General features: G+C 33.6%; 1 long non-coding RNA gene across 1 annotated transcript; it reads right to left on the bottom strand.

Annotated features, from left to right (window-relative positions):
* Window positions 1–13,326: 13,326 nt before the first annotated feature.
* Window positions 13,327–14,249, bottom strand: LOC119575839. Its single transcript, XR_005229017.1, has 4 exons — window positions 14,221–14,249; window positions 13,897–13,938; window positions 13,696–13,759; window positions 13,327–13,454 (listed from the first exon to the last, which is right to left on the bottom strand). It is a non-coding gene; the product is annotated as an uncharacterized LOC119575839 (long non-coding RNA).
* Between the last annotated feature and the right edge of the window lie 871 nt (window positions 14,250–15,120).

The raw sequence follows: 15,120 nt of genomic DNA, 5'->3' as shown, positions 1-15,120 counted from the left end.
ATAATGCAAAATACCTAGGTTTGTGTAAATCGAGCTAAATTCAGAGTAGGTAGTCAAGAAAAGACATTTATGAGTAGATGGATGATGAAAGTTTTCCAGACAAGAGATCAGTGCATTGTAAGTCGTCTCACAATTACATGTCATTGGAACAGATTCCAAACGGGTCTTAATTAATGAAAAAAGCCTTTCTCTTCACGTAAGATTATTTTAAAATTGGCGCCAAATCCATGGGAGGCAGAAGTGGTGGAAAATAAAGTAAGATTTTTCCCCTAGACACACGGGAAAAAAATGTATCATCATTTGTTTAAACGTATTCTTTTCCTTTTTTTCTACTCTCTCTTTCTCCCTTTTTTTTTCTTCTATTTCTTCTTCTTCTTCTTTATTCATAGCCATTATTCACTCCGAAGATTATTATACACGTTAAAGAAAACACGTTTTTTTCCCCTCTTTTACAAAACCCGCCAATCTGACCAATCACGGACGAGGATTCCAGTGAACAACCAATCACGAACGAAGGCCTAGTCAACGACCAATCACGAACGAAGGCCTAGTCAGCGACCAATCACGAACGAAGGCCTAGTCAGCGACCAATCAGAGAGCAGCAAAGGAGGAAAAACCTGGGGAGGAATTTTCGCCGAGGCAGTATGGCCCTGGAAGTCAGGAAGGTTAGATGTCCAGTAAATTTGCTGTTCGTAAAGATGATGCATTATATTTGTTTTAATTAATTTGAAGATTATTTTTATATTAGCTTTCAAAGTTGTATTTGTTTGTTTTCTGTGAACTTTACCTCAGTGAACTGTATTTCGTAAAATCCTGTTTGTTTATTGATTTCCAGATAATCATTACGTATATTAACCAAAGACAAATGTATTATTGTTGTTGTTATCATCATTATTAACATTTTATTGTTGTTGTTGTTCTTGTTTTTTATTATTATTATTATTATTATTATTATTATTATTATTATTATTATTATTATTATTATTATTATTATTATGACCTAATTATTACTATTATTATTATCATCATTACCATAGCCATTATTATCATCATCGCTACCATCATAATTATTACTATTGTTACTAAAACGAGTATCACATATATTTCTTTTGAGTCCCTAACACCACGCGATATTCCTTCATTAGTTACAATTATGATATGATTTTAATAATATCACAACCGCTGTCGTTATTATAAATGGTATCTTGGTGTATCATTAATATCAAAACTGATAATATTATTTGATTTTTTAAATGGTATTTGATATTATCCCTGACACCATGATCATAACAAATATAATCATTTTATATCATAACTCGTATCATCATTTGATATATCTCTGACGTCTTTATTATAACTGATACCATTATTATCGTTACAACCAGTGTTTTTACATCCCATTCTTACCTTGCTAGCGGCTTATCCATCCCTTTCTCACACTAGGAAATATTTGGCACCCCGGCCTTGAGCGATGGCACTCTCCCTCACTATCCCCTCACTATACCTAGCGTTTCCCATGGCACTAGTGGCTCTCTCCTTCCCTTCAGAGACCTCGGTAGGTATGGTGAAGGAAATAGTGTGGCGTTTGGAGGATGGAGGAGAGAGAGAGAGGGAGGGTGGAAGAGAGAGGGAGGGAGAAGGGAGACAGAGAGAGGGAGGGAGAGAGAGAGAGAGAGAGAGAGAGAGAGAGAGAGAGAGAGAGAGAGAGAGAGAGGAGAGAGGAGAGGGTGGGAGGGAGAGAGAGAGAGAGAGAGAGAGGGGGGGGAGAGAAAAGAGAGTGAGACCGAGAAGAGAGAGAAGAGAGAGTGAGAGAGAAGAGAGAGAGAATGTTCAAGGTGAAGAAGTTCTTGTCGATTGCGTGTTGTGCCCCGGAAGTGTGCACAGAAGGTTCTTTTCTTTTCTTGTCTTGATTATCCATTTATCCGTCTGTCTACATGGGTCCTCATTTATTTACCCATTTCTCTGTCTAGAGTAAGTATCTCTCTCTCTCTCTCTCTCTCTCTCTCTCTCCTCCTCCCTCCCTCCCTCCCTCCCTCCCTCTCCCTCTCCCTCTCCTTCTCTCTCCTTCTCTCTCTCTCTCTCTCTCTCTCCCTCTCTTTTTTTTTTAATCAATCCCTCTCAATTCCAGGAGGAGAGTCTCATTCGGCCCAACACGTGGACCGCGACAACCGAAGAAAAGGGAACGAAGAAGTAGAGAATGATAAACGAGGAAAACCCAATCACGAAACAACCGGAAAACAAGAAGCAATGACCTAACAGCAGATATGGAGGTAGGAAACTTAATTTTATTATTATTATTATTATTATCATTATTATTTTAGAAATGATCTAGTTTCAACAATCTGTTAACATTAACTAAAGCTCTAAATAAACCAGTCCATTAATATTTCAAACAATCTGTTAGCCGGTTTGTACCTTCAATAGAATAAACATCCAACGGTACACGCAACTGTCTTGAGTGTAGTGTACATGAAAATAAACATTAATGGACACCAATCTCAATCCAGGAGAAAACCCCAGGTAAAAGTGATATGGACAACGATTCTCAATCAAACAGAAGACCGCGAGAGAAGAGCGAGTTCGAGGAAGACCCGAACCCCGAACGAAACGCGACGGAGCTTCACCGCGACCGAAGACCCACCAAAGCACAGGCGAGAGAATCAAAACGTAATTCTGATTTAACTCATGAGGCGGATCTGAAGCCTCGAACTCTGACAAGTCCATGTCGTTAACTCACTAGACAAATCAGATTTTAAAAAATATATGTAGTATTGAAGATTCCCATAGAGTTTTAGGGACAGGGAAGGCCTTTACGATTCCAGGTAAATGACATTTCTGAATTAAAACTTGTAAACCACACACACACACACACACACACACACACACACACACACACACACACACACACACACACACACACACACACACACACACACACACACACACACACACACTCACACACACACACACAACGCACACACACAAATAAATAATAATAATAATAATAATAATAATGATAATGATAATAATAAATGCAAGCAGCCAGCATCATGCATTGTGCCATATAACCATAGAATGGTTATATGGCACATTTTTTTTTTTCTAGCAGAAATGGGCAGAGTAAGAATTAAAAGTGGAAATAATATTGAAATTGTGGAAGTAATAAGAATTTAAAAAAAAGAGCACAGAGAAAGAAATGAGATTGAGTGGATTGCAACTAAGGCCCTAAGAATATTTAAACAATTAAAACCATTCTCTGTAATTTTAAGTCACTACTGAATAAAAAGAAAAGAAAAGAAAAACAGACATAGAATACTTGGCATAGAGAGAGCAACCTGATTTGATAAGGCAATGTGAGACCTGGCTAAAAGAAAAAGAATTTTAATTTAAAAGATTTTGGAATAATTAGAATAGACGGAGAAGAACACGTCGGAGGAGGTCTAGCTTATAGATCTAAGAGACCAATTTATAAAAAAAAGAATTAGAACCAATGGGAATAGAGATTGATTATGGAAATAAATGGCTAAATATAGTTCTTATTTATAAGACATGTAATAATATAAGTAGGGAAATATTAGAATATTATGTAGAACAAATAAATGAAAAAAAAAAATTATAATGGGACATTTTAACGCACATCATACAAGTTGGAACCCAAATTTAAACCTTAGACTATCAAATATCACAAGAAAAAAGAAAAATACTTGAAATTGTCAGTCAAAGTAATCTAATCTTACTAATGCCCCCAGGTCAGACTACAAGTGTAGACCCAATATCGGAAAAGCAAGCACAATTGACCTAATATTAGCCTCGCCTACACTAAGTCACTTAGAGGTAGAGACAGGGGCCCAACTTATCATAAAATATAACCTTCCCCAAAAAAAACACAAGTTGAAGAGAAAAGAAACGGAGATTTGTAAAAGAAAGGGGAAGGAAATATCAATAACAGATAGAAAGTAGAGATATTTTAAAAAAATACAAACTTGTAAAGAATTAACCAGTTTAATAAAAGACATAGGAAGAAATATTTCCTTTTTGAGACTGATTATGGGATTAATGAACCAAACAATGATGTAATAAAACCATGAAACAAAACATACAACAAATGGAGAAAAAATATTCAAGAAAACCTCTTTTACAATAAAAAGAACAATTAGCAGTAGCTAGACTAACAATAGAATAAAGAAAAAAGAAAATCCTGGGGAAATTTTCTGTACCATACTAGATTTTAAAACATCATCAAGAAAAGCATGGAGCTTTATAAGAAGCTTTACTGGCAAAAAATCAATAGAATATCCAATCATATTTAATGACACACCAGTATTCAGACATAACATCAAAAGCTAGAATTATTTAAAGAAAGATTATAAAAAAGTTACCCAAAAAATGAAATAGAGGCATTACTAAAAGCCCCATATACTAAAGGACTTAATAATAAGGCAACAATAGAAGTAAAAACTGCCATAACAAATGAAAAAAATGAAAAAAGCATAAGGTCATGATGAGATAACACATAAATTTTACAAACAGGCTCCCAGGAAACTTCACTCAAAACATACAAAGAAGCATAGATTATTACTGGTCCAAAGGCCAATATCCAAAAGAATAAAAAAATGCTTTAGTTAATCCAATACTAAAGTCAAATAAAAACCCCAAAGACACAGAATCCTACCGCTTTATAAGGAGAACCTCATGCTTAGGAAAAATTTTCAAAAATATCATAAATAGAAGAATTGTTTGGTGGCTGGAAAAATATGATTTGCATATAACAGACCGACACATTAATAAAGTTAGATGAGAGAAAAAAGGTAACCCTTAATAGCATAGATTGACTTTGAAAAAGCCTTTGATTCAGCAAACCAGGAAGCAATATTAATCAAAGCTGCAAAATTGGGAATTACAGGCTCACCATTAAATTTTATAAATAACTTTCCAGCCTACAATAGGAGATAGCAAACCAGAAAAAGAAAAGAACAGAAGGGGAGCGTCACAAGGACCCATTAAGACCAACCCTTTTCAATATACTAATGTCAGATTTAGAGGTAACATGACGGCCTAAAAATAATCCACACAGATCATGTCACTCTCATAACATCAAGTAAAGCCATAGAAGAAGAAATCAATAAATTAAAAAGAGGATTAAAAAAAGGGTCTCAGAATGGACTGATACAAGGAATTTATCGAAAATTATCGAAAAGCAAAATCATGTGTTTCACAAATAAAAAGACCAGACAAAAATGGAAATAGACAATAGAGAACTAATATTCTCAACAAATACTAATATACCAAGCCTGATATCTTAGACAACAAAACTCACCTGAAAAAAACATATAGAGAATTTTAAAATAAAAGTCTTAACCAGAATAAGTATAATGAAGACATTGTCAACAAGTTAGGGTGCAAACAGAGAAACATATTAACATTTTTAAACCTACATAAAATCCCAAATAGAATATGGATTAACAATTTATGGGGTAATTAATATTCATGAAATAAAGAAATTGCAAACATTACAAAATGAAGTAATGCAAATAGCTAACTTATCAGCAACTTATCTAACAACACGACGAATCCCATAAGCATATCCCACGACACTAGAAACGTCATAAAAGAAATTAAAACAAACAGCCAAAAGTACTGGGAAAGTGATCTAAACATCCGAAATGCCAAAGACTGCCTAATTAGAAAATAACCAACCGCAACCATGGACAAAATAAAAAAACAGGAAATTAATTAGCCTAACAAGAATTTTAACAAAACATACAAAAGACTAAAACAACACTTACATAGACCAAAACTCGAAAATGACCCTACAGGCAGCAGAACATCTAAATACTATGACGTCCCAAGATTCAGCTCGTGCCGAACGTATTTACTAGACGCCCAAAGGAAAATTAAAAATCAATAATCCGAATCTCAATCTTCTAATTACAGATTCCGATCTACGACCAACTAAAAGATACTGCATTTTGAGACGCATGAAGGTATTTCTACAGCGAACAGATATAATGAACTACATATAAGCTATGAAGAAGAAAAGGATCCAGGGGATAGAGACAATATTATATTGTAAAAAAAAGGAGAAGAAAGAATAAAAAAAAGAAGAGGAAAAGGAAGAGAAAGGAGAAGAAGGAGAAGAAGAAGATGAAGAAGAAGGAGAACAACAACAACAGCAACAAAATAACCTGTTAAAATTACCCAGAGCTATAAAAAAAAAAAAAAAAATCCAGAAATTCCAGAACTATATCTACCTGAAGCTTCCCTAAGAGTATTAGCGGCAGGTCAAGCCCTCAGAGTTGAAGTCAAAGACACTTCTAAATTATTAATATTATTCTTTACTAGGATTTTAGACTTTTAAAAGTTTATATTCCCTGGATCTGTGTTTCTTGATTCTTCTTTGTTAATTAGAGTTTTTTTTTTATTTATTACTATTATTTTTTTTTTTCTATATTATATCTATTGATTTTGATCTTTGTAGGAAGATCTTCAAGATTCTTTATATATAGTATTTTCTTAGCTGGTGAATGTTCTGCACCAGTTCTTCTTCTTCTTCTTCTTCTTCTTCTTCTTCTTCTTCTTCATATGCTATATTTCTAACATCTGAATCTGTTTTTATTTTATTATTTATTCTAGAGGGTCTTTTGAGGTGCTGTTCCTAGACTGGGTTTCGACATATTGTGAGCCGTCGTACCATGGGGTTATTTTCTGTAATTTTTTGTTGTTATTTTTAGTCTTTATTCTTTATAGATTTCTTGTATGTTAATAATCTTTTATCTATTTTAATATTCTTTGATATTATTTATTACTATTTGTTTTATTGGTGTTCTATCTGGTTCCTCCAGTTATTTCTGTTGGTATATTGTTAGTCAGTGTATGAAGGGATGTTATTGGGGTCGATGCTATCCTTAGTTTTAAATTTTGTACTGTTTCTAGTTTTTTTTTTTTTTAATTCTGTGTTTTTTTTTGCATTTCCATAAAAGGGATATTCCATATTCTGTTTTAGGTTTCATATATATGTTATAAAATTTTAGTAGTGTTTTCTTTGCACCCCAATGTGTATGAGGATAGTTTTTCATATCTGTTCTTTTTTAAAGGTTTTATCTTTACATTTTCAATATGTTCTCTCCAGTCGAGTCTCGGTGAATCGAATCTTAATCCGAAGATATTGTGTTTATTTGTGAAATCCATTTCTTCATTATCTATTTTTATGATAGGTACATTCCTTATCTTTTTATCTTCAGATCCCATGCCCCATTCTTTAAGATATTCTAAAGCTCTTTCTATGCTATTTATTGCTTGGTCATTAAAGTTATTTCATCTGCATATATTCTTTCATTTACACTTCCTGGTAATTTTAGGTCTATTATCATTATATTAGATAGTTTTGGGCTTATTGAGTAACTCTGAGATACGTTGACATTTTTCCTTTTATTTTATTTTTTTTTTCTTCACCTGTTTTTATCTGAAGAGTCCTTTCTTTAAGAAAATTGTAGATCCAGTTTAATGAAATACCAGTCTAGACATTTTTGTTCATAAAGTTGAATACTTTTTCCCCTTAATTGCATTATCATTATTTATTTTTGCATCTATTACTTGTTATGTGTCTGATATACTTTTATTTGGTCTGAAAGCTGTAAGGTTTTCATCTAGTTTATTATTTGTCACCAATTTTGTCTCTGTTGCTGTATTTTTGAAATTTTTTTCCCTGAGTTGTTATTCTATTGCTGTATAAGATTTTGTCTCTGTCGGGGTTTTGACAAGTTTATTTATCGGGTTTATTATGGTATTTTTGAATTCTTGTGGATATTCATCTTTATTCAAGTAATGGTTAATTTTTTGAGAATGAATATCTTCACAATACGAGAGATGTATTTGACCGGTTTCGGTTATATCTTCGTCAGAAATGCATCGAAACCGGTCAAATACATCTCTTGTATTGTGAAGATATTCATTTTCATTCATGCCTTTTATACATTTGTCAACAGGAATATAGCAAATATTTATTTCTTTATTTAATACCATATTGTTAGGGGTGTTTAATGATCTCTCTCACTTTGTCTGTCAATATATTTATTTTTAAAATCTTATCTACTGCTTTTTGATATTTGGTTTTTGAGTAATGTTCATTTTTTTTGGCATCTGTGATGGTGATGCTGGGAGATCATTCTCTGTTCGTGGATATTTAGTTGCAATTTTTTTTCCTAGTTATTATTTTTTTAAAAGTTGCAGATGTTCGTTGAAGGAGTTTTAAAACCTAACAAGGCGTGAATATTATCTTTTCTGCCTTTCTGTTATTTGTCTTGTTTTATTACCGGTATTTTATAATCTATTTTCTGTGTTGTTGTTTTTCAGCTCCATTTATGAAATGATCTGTTTCTTAACTTTATTATTTCATTCATCCATGGTTTATTTGGTTTATTGATATTGTTATTCCTTTCAATTTTAAAGCATTTTAATCCTGTATCTTTTGAAAGATTTATTATTTCGTCTGTTTTCTATATCTTTATCCATCAATTCTCTGAAATCTATTCCATCCTTCTGTATATATATATTTTTTTCTTTGGAATGAATGGCTTTTATTGGATTATCTTTTATGATTATTGGTTACGTCCTGTTTCTGCTTCTTAATGGCTTAGCAATGTTGTTAGAACCAGATCTGTAGTTGTTTCTTTAGCACTGTTAGGATCGGCTCTTGCTAGGGCTGGTGGGTTAAGAAGATGATATTATTTCGAATGGTTATTTCAAATATACCTTTTGCCTGTCTCGTCTGCTAATTTTGTCTTTCGTTTCGGATTCCAGCTAATATGATGGGCGTTCGAGTCTCCTACGATTAATTTTGGGTCTTCGATTTGTTTTCTATATTCTGATTGTTCAGTTTTTATTTGGCTGTAGGGTCTGTCCATCTGTAGAACATTTAGCCATCTGTTTTTGTAGTTTATCTTTATTCACATTGTCTGTAATTTATGATTGTATTATTTAAAGTCAGGGGTTTGAATTGTATATCATTTTTTTATACAAGAAGCTAGGCCTATCCTATCATATCTCATGATTTGATAGTTTTGCAAGGTATATTTATCTTAATGTTTTAACAGTGTTTCACAAATACCTATTATTATGTTATTTATTTATCAAGTAATTTAATTCTATCTTTTTGTTCTGAATTAGTCTTGTATTCCAGAAGATTATTTTATTTATTAAAGTGTCTGATTAAATTTCATTAACTATAATCTGATTAAATTTTCAAATATTGGTGTTATTTCTTTTATGACATCTTTGATCAATTCTAGCGTAGATTTTTCCGAGTTCATGTTGGTTATTACATTTGTAATTATGTCGAGCACTTTCTCTGTTGTTTGTATCCTTGAGAAATCTTCTAAATCTTTGGGACGAGAAATCTTCTAAATTTCTCTATTGTTTTCTATTTTATTTTATTTTATTCTCTGTTTTCTCTATTGTTTCTCTATCATTCTCCATTATCTTCTAAATTTCTCTATTGTTTGTATCCTTGAGAAATCTTGTGATATTTATTATTTTCTTTTTATTATTATTTTTATTTTGTTTGGATTATCTTGTTTTTCCCTCGATTCCTCCTTTGTTTGTTTCTTTTGCTTTTTCTGATGCATTTTGTTTGTTATTTGTGTTTTTCTCTTTTCTTCTCTTTTGGGTGTTCTTCTTCTTCTTCTTCTTCTTCTTCTTTGTCTTCTTCTTCTTCTTCTTCTTTGTCTTCTTCTTCTTCTTCTTTTTCTTCAATCTCAGAGTTAAATTCTGAGATTGGTTTAATATTTGGGCAGATGTTGTTGGTGAAGTCTGCTCTGTTGTTTGCGAATCGGTTTTATTTTTGACTTGTTAGTTGATAGTGTTTGTTGCATTCTGGTTTATTTTCTGGTGTTGTTAGAGTGGTCTCATTTACATATTCCTTTTGTATTGGTTCTTGGAACTGTGTCTTTATTTCTAAGGTCTTTTGTGCTGTTTTTGGTGATTATTTTTGGTGCTTCTTTGTGTATTTTGTGTAATCTCTGTAACTATAATGGAATTGGATACAATTACTGCATCTTTTTTTTTTTTTTTTTTTTTTTTCCCCCATGTCATTATCCCTCAGCTGTACCTTAGACACTTGAGGCATTTTGGTTTTGGGAGAGTATATTAGTTTCCTGTATAAGAGGTTTGCCCTATTTCTACTTTTTCTAGTTGTTCTTAATGACTTTGTTTCCGTCCATTTGCTTTCATTTTCTTTCTCTTTGTTGATTCTTTTTATTCTTATTATCACGATGATTTCAGATGATTTTTTTTCCCCTTAACAATTTGTCCTTATTTTTTCCTGTTATTTTCCTCCAGTTTCTGAATTTAGTTGCGAGGTCTCAATCTGCCGATGTCTTGGACCTCGAACCTTCCTGCTTCTTCTGTTCCCAGGACACTTTAAGGAGGTTTCAGTAATGTATTTATGAAATTCAGATTTCTTTACTGATTCTGTTCGTTTCGTGGGATTATTAAAATTATGTATTTCTGTTTTTCACCGAGCTTATTATGATAGCATTAGGGTTATCTTGCCTGCTTAGTGTTAGGTCTTTGGGTGTGGTTGGGTGGGCTTCGATGCCGTTGCTGTCAATTTCATGTTTTCTTGTATGCTTGGGGTTTGGATCAAATAGATACATAAACTTTTCCTATGGAACGATATATCCCTGTAGAAACTGACCCAAATATTGAAAACATTAAAGCTGAAATAAGAACATTAGGATATGAATCAAATGACTAATAGATATAATAAGATTAAATAGGCAAAATAATGATAAAAAAAAGTGAAGAGAAATGGATGCTTACTAAGAATGGCTTTTCGAGGGATTCTACCCAAGAGAGTAGCTATAGGCCGCACCAGCTACCGAGTTATACAACATGCTTTCCCCTTCCCGAAATGTCAGGGATGTTGCCTAAGGGATGGCCATGTAAAGTTGCATGTAAAAGCGAAAAAAGATGCAACAACTGTAGTCAACGACGTGTGCCCAAATTTAAAGATTTTTTTTTTTTTTGTAATGAAAGAAAACATAGCACCCAATAACTTTGAGATAAATTAATCAAAGAAAACATAGCACTCAGTAACTTAGTAATAAAATGACAATTACAACAAGTAACCCCCCCCCCCAAAAAAAAAAAAAAAAATACAAGAAGCAAATACAACAATACAAACAAACAAAGAAAACCCAGCCAACAGAAGGCAACAGAAGTTAACGCAGCCACAGAGCCTCCCTTGAGACCAAAGACAAACAGACAAAAAGAACAAACTCCAAGCACAGTTAAGACATGCACGTCAAACAACCCACATAAATGAACAAACACAACACAGACAAGAAGAAAGCATGTCTAAAACACCAAATTAATAGACACATTAAGTTCGCCAATTACATGGTCATTACCGACCCCAATAATACACAAAGACAAGATAAATGATAATAATGAAAGAAATGTAGAGGGTTTTTTCCTGGCTAAAGACAGCAAAAAACATAATTAAGATGATAACAAAAATAATAAATAACATAAACACAGACAAATCAATAATTCAAAATATAATGATGCAATAAACAAAATTAGCAATATGGTAAAACATCTGTTTGATTTCTAAAATGAACACCCTAATAGTATGGAATGCAAGATCTGTGTTGAACAAGAAAACCAATATGAAATATCCAATATAAAAGAAACTCCGGCCATAATAGCCATAACTGAAACGCTGGTTAAAAGAAGAAGAATTTAATCTAAGTAATTAAGCAATAATTGGAAAAGATTGACTAAATGAAGTGGCGGAGGCATAGCTATATGTATTATGCACTGAAATTAGTTATATTTTAAAGAAATTAAATTAAGAGAGATATAACATTAAGTTAGAAACTCCAGGAATAGAGATAAAATATAAAAGCAAGTGCTTGAACATACTAATAATATACAACCCATGAATTGACATAAAAACAGAAGAACGAATCCAATATTAGTAACGGGGGCCTTTAATGCTCCTGATAATACATGTTAATGAAAGATAATACACATTACAGGCAAATCAATACAACTGGTGAAAGTATAATAAAATGGTTAAGTCAGAATAATTTAGATCTGATAACAAGAGTCATTTCCAAAAACAGCCAAAGAATCGACTGTAGATCTGTATTTGGTTCACCAACCCTAAGCCATTTTCAATTGCCAATGGCATCTCACTTAGACGGCGATCATTTGTCTATAATAATAAAAGATAAAGATATATAAAGATGGTACTTTGTTAAAGGAGAGAAAGGGATATTATGTGAAAGAAGGATGGAAGGGCAGTCACAGAGAAATAAATAGTACAGAAATAGGGAACGGATGATCACTCAAACTGAAGATCACAGAATTAATAAGAAAAATACAAACAGAGAAATTCCATTAAAATTCTATAGAATATGATGTGTGCCTGTAGTGTTTTCTTTATAAACAAGATTAATATAAGTATTTTTTGTTAAGTGAATTATGCGAGGCTCATGAGGGAGTTGCGTGTGTTAGGTATGTTTTACCCTCCGAGTTTTCAGCCTGTTTAACAAGGTGACAGACTTTCTGACTGTGATAATTAATCAAGCAAAATCATTAATAATTATTAGTGAATATGACATTTGAGCAAACATGATAGTCTTTTAAAAGATTTAGTCTTTTAAGCTACAGCAGAATACTTATGCATGATATTTGTGATTTATTTATACTGCATACTTTTTTATATAATTTTAACACTATTGCTGTGATATTTCCTTTTCACAGCATTTCTTTTGTAACTTTAAAGATTGTTCCAGCTTAACAGTAAATTTACTTGTATGATATTTTTGTACAGAGATAAGATTTAGATGTTATTCCTTGCAGTTATTATTTACCTACTATACCTTGGTATGGTAGGTCTAGAAAAGTGGTTCTTAACCTGGGAAGCAAGCACCCCTATGGAGGCTTCACTATTTTCCAAAGGGGGTGTGAGTCCTTGGAAAAAAGGCAGTAATTTTTCAAATTGTCTTTGTTATTCCCTTAATGAGAATTCATTAAAAAGACTAACAACATACTTATAATTTTCTATAAAACCTAGGAAGAAATTTTATCTACAGAGGCAAGGGAGGCATGGAAGGAAGGGCAAATGCCTAAAGGGGGTAGTTAAAAGGTTAAGAACCACATGTCTAGGGTATAAGACTGAATGAACTAGGTTTTGGGACTTTATAGGTATATAACTGAAAATGAATATTATAAAGTTATGAAAAAGAGGAAATAATAGACGTTAAAGCATATATGTGAAAAGAACTATATATTTACTTTTCACAAACAGGGTTGAGGAGCAGATTCCTCCTTTGCTCTGGGTCCAAGTTAGTGATGTCTGGAATGGCCTCTGGTAGGTCTGCATTAACCCTGGGCTACACTGCTTGGGGGCCTACCAACAGGACACACCTCTTCACCAGCAGTACCTTCAAAGTTGTAGAAAAGCTCATAAATCTGCAGTTTCTTAAGTGAATGAATAAGGCAGTCTTCCTTTGTGCAGAAGAGTGTTACAGTTCTCTTAAAGTAAACATCTTATATCAGTAAAAGTAGTGAATAACAACACAATAAAATTACATCAAAAGTAAACTCAAATTTACCAATACATATAAAAAATTGTATGTGAAAAATCCTTTGTCTAAGAAAACAGGCATCATAGTTTCTACATACCCATTGCTCAGGAATCTGCTCTACTCCTGGTTCTCTCCTGTCTTTCATTTTCCCGTCTCTCAATCTGAAATGTTCAAGAAACTTATTAGAATTGCAGTATCATATGGAAAAAATAAAAGGCTATTGAATATCAATATATTAATCAATGTTATCTGTTTTTCATGTGCAATATTGACTTTGTTGCTATTCTGAAATACTTACTTCTTTGTTGAACTTTTTTTGTAATCTGCATTGTCTCTTCCACTGAAAAATGTAATATACATATTTTTATATACACATTCCATAAAATTCAAATTCAAGATCAGTTCAGTACACTTTATTTGATTAGTTTCAGTGGTAATTCTTACATAAAATATTACATAGTACAGTAATATGGAATAAGGAGAGACAGGGAGAAAGTGGAGGGGGGAAGAGAAAGATAAAAGAGGAAGAGAGGCATGAGAGGGATAAAGTGGGATCAGAGAAGAGAGGAAGAGACAGGGAGGGAGGAGGAGAGAATGAAATATTTCATTTACTGTTTCTTACCACATCACGAAGGCCATCTTTCTTCTTCTTGTTGTTGTTCTTGTTGTTGTTGTTGTTGTTGTTGTTGTTGTTGTTGTTGCCACCACCACCTCTGCCTCCTTGGGCGTGTATTGGATGTTGTGGGTTCTCCATCTCTGAAAAGGATAAAAATGTTTTTAATTGAATAATAATGAATTATATCCATCTACTTCATTCTCTCTCACACTCACTCACTCACTCACTCACTCACTCACTCACTCACTCACTCACCCACTCACACACACACACTCATTCTGACTCTCACTCCTGGCACAGGAGATAAGCAGAGATCAGAGGACTTGTGAGCCTGGAAGTTTTGCTACATCTCTTCTGGCACGAAGAACAAAGTAGTTATACCAGAGAGCAAGACACAAACAGCAGGAAAGTGCCCTTGCTCTGGTCATGGAGACTACGTGATCAGATAATTGCAGTTCAAGGCCATGAAAATCAGGGATCACTGGCATCATGCGATGTCTAAGGGCTCGTATGTGATCTGTTTTGCTCAGAAGCATTTCCATCTAACAAAGTTTGTTTCATGTTCACCATTGATGATGAACAACATAAGTAAGGACAAGTGGGGAAAATCCTTTACCACCCTTGATATCAGCTTAGATAAAGTTAGGGGAGGAGGGAAGGGTATGAGGGAAAAAGAGAGGGAGGAGAAAGGGAAGGGACAAGGAGGAGGAAAGGGGACGAGGGAAAGGGAGGAGGAAAGGAAGGGGGGATGGGGTAGGGGGAGGGAAAGGGAGAGGGAGGAGGAAAGGAAGGGAGGGGAGGAGGGAAGGGGACAAGGGAAAAGGAGAGGTAGGAGGAAGGGAAGGGAGGGGAGGAGGGAAGAGGGCAAGGGAAAAAGAGAGGAAGAGGGATGGGAAGAGAGAAGGA

This window comes from Penaeus monodon, chromosome 8 (genome assembly GCF_015228065.2).
Source record: "Penaeus monodon isolate SGIC_2016 chromosome 8, NSTDA_Pmon_1, whole genome shotgun sequence".
Lineage (NCBI taxonomy): Eukaryota > Metazoa > Arthropoda > Malacostraca > Decapoda > Penaeidae > Penaeus > Penaeus monodon.
The sequence above is the reverse complement of the archived record's forward strand: the minus strand, read 5'-3'. Positions and strand labels throughout refer to the sequence as shown.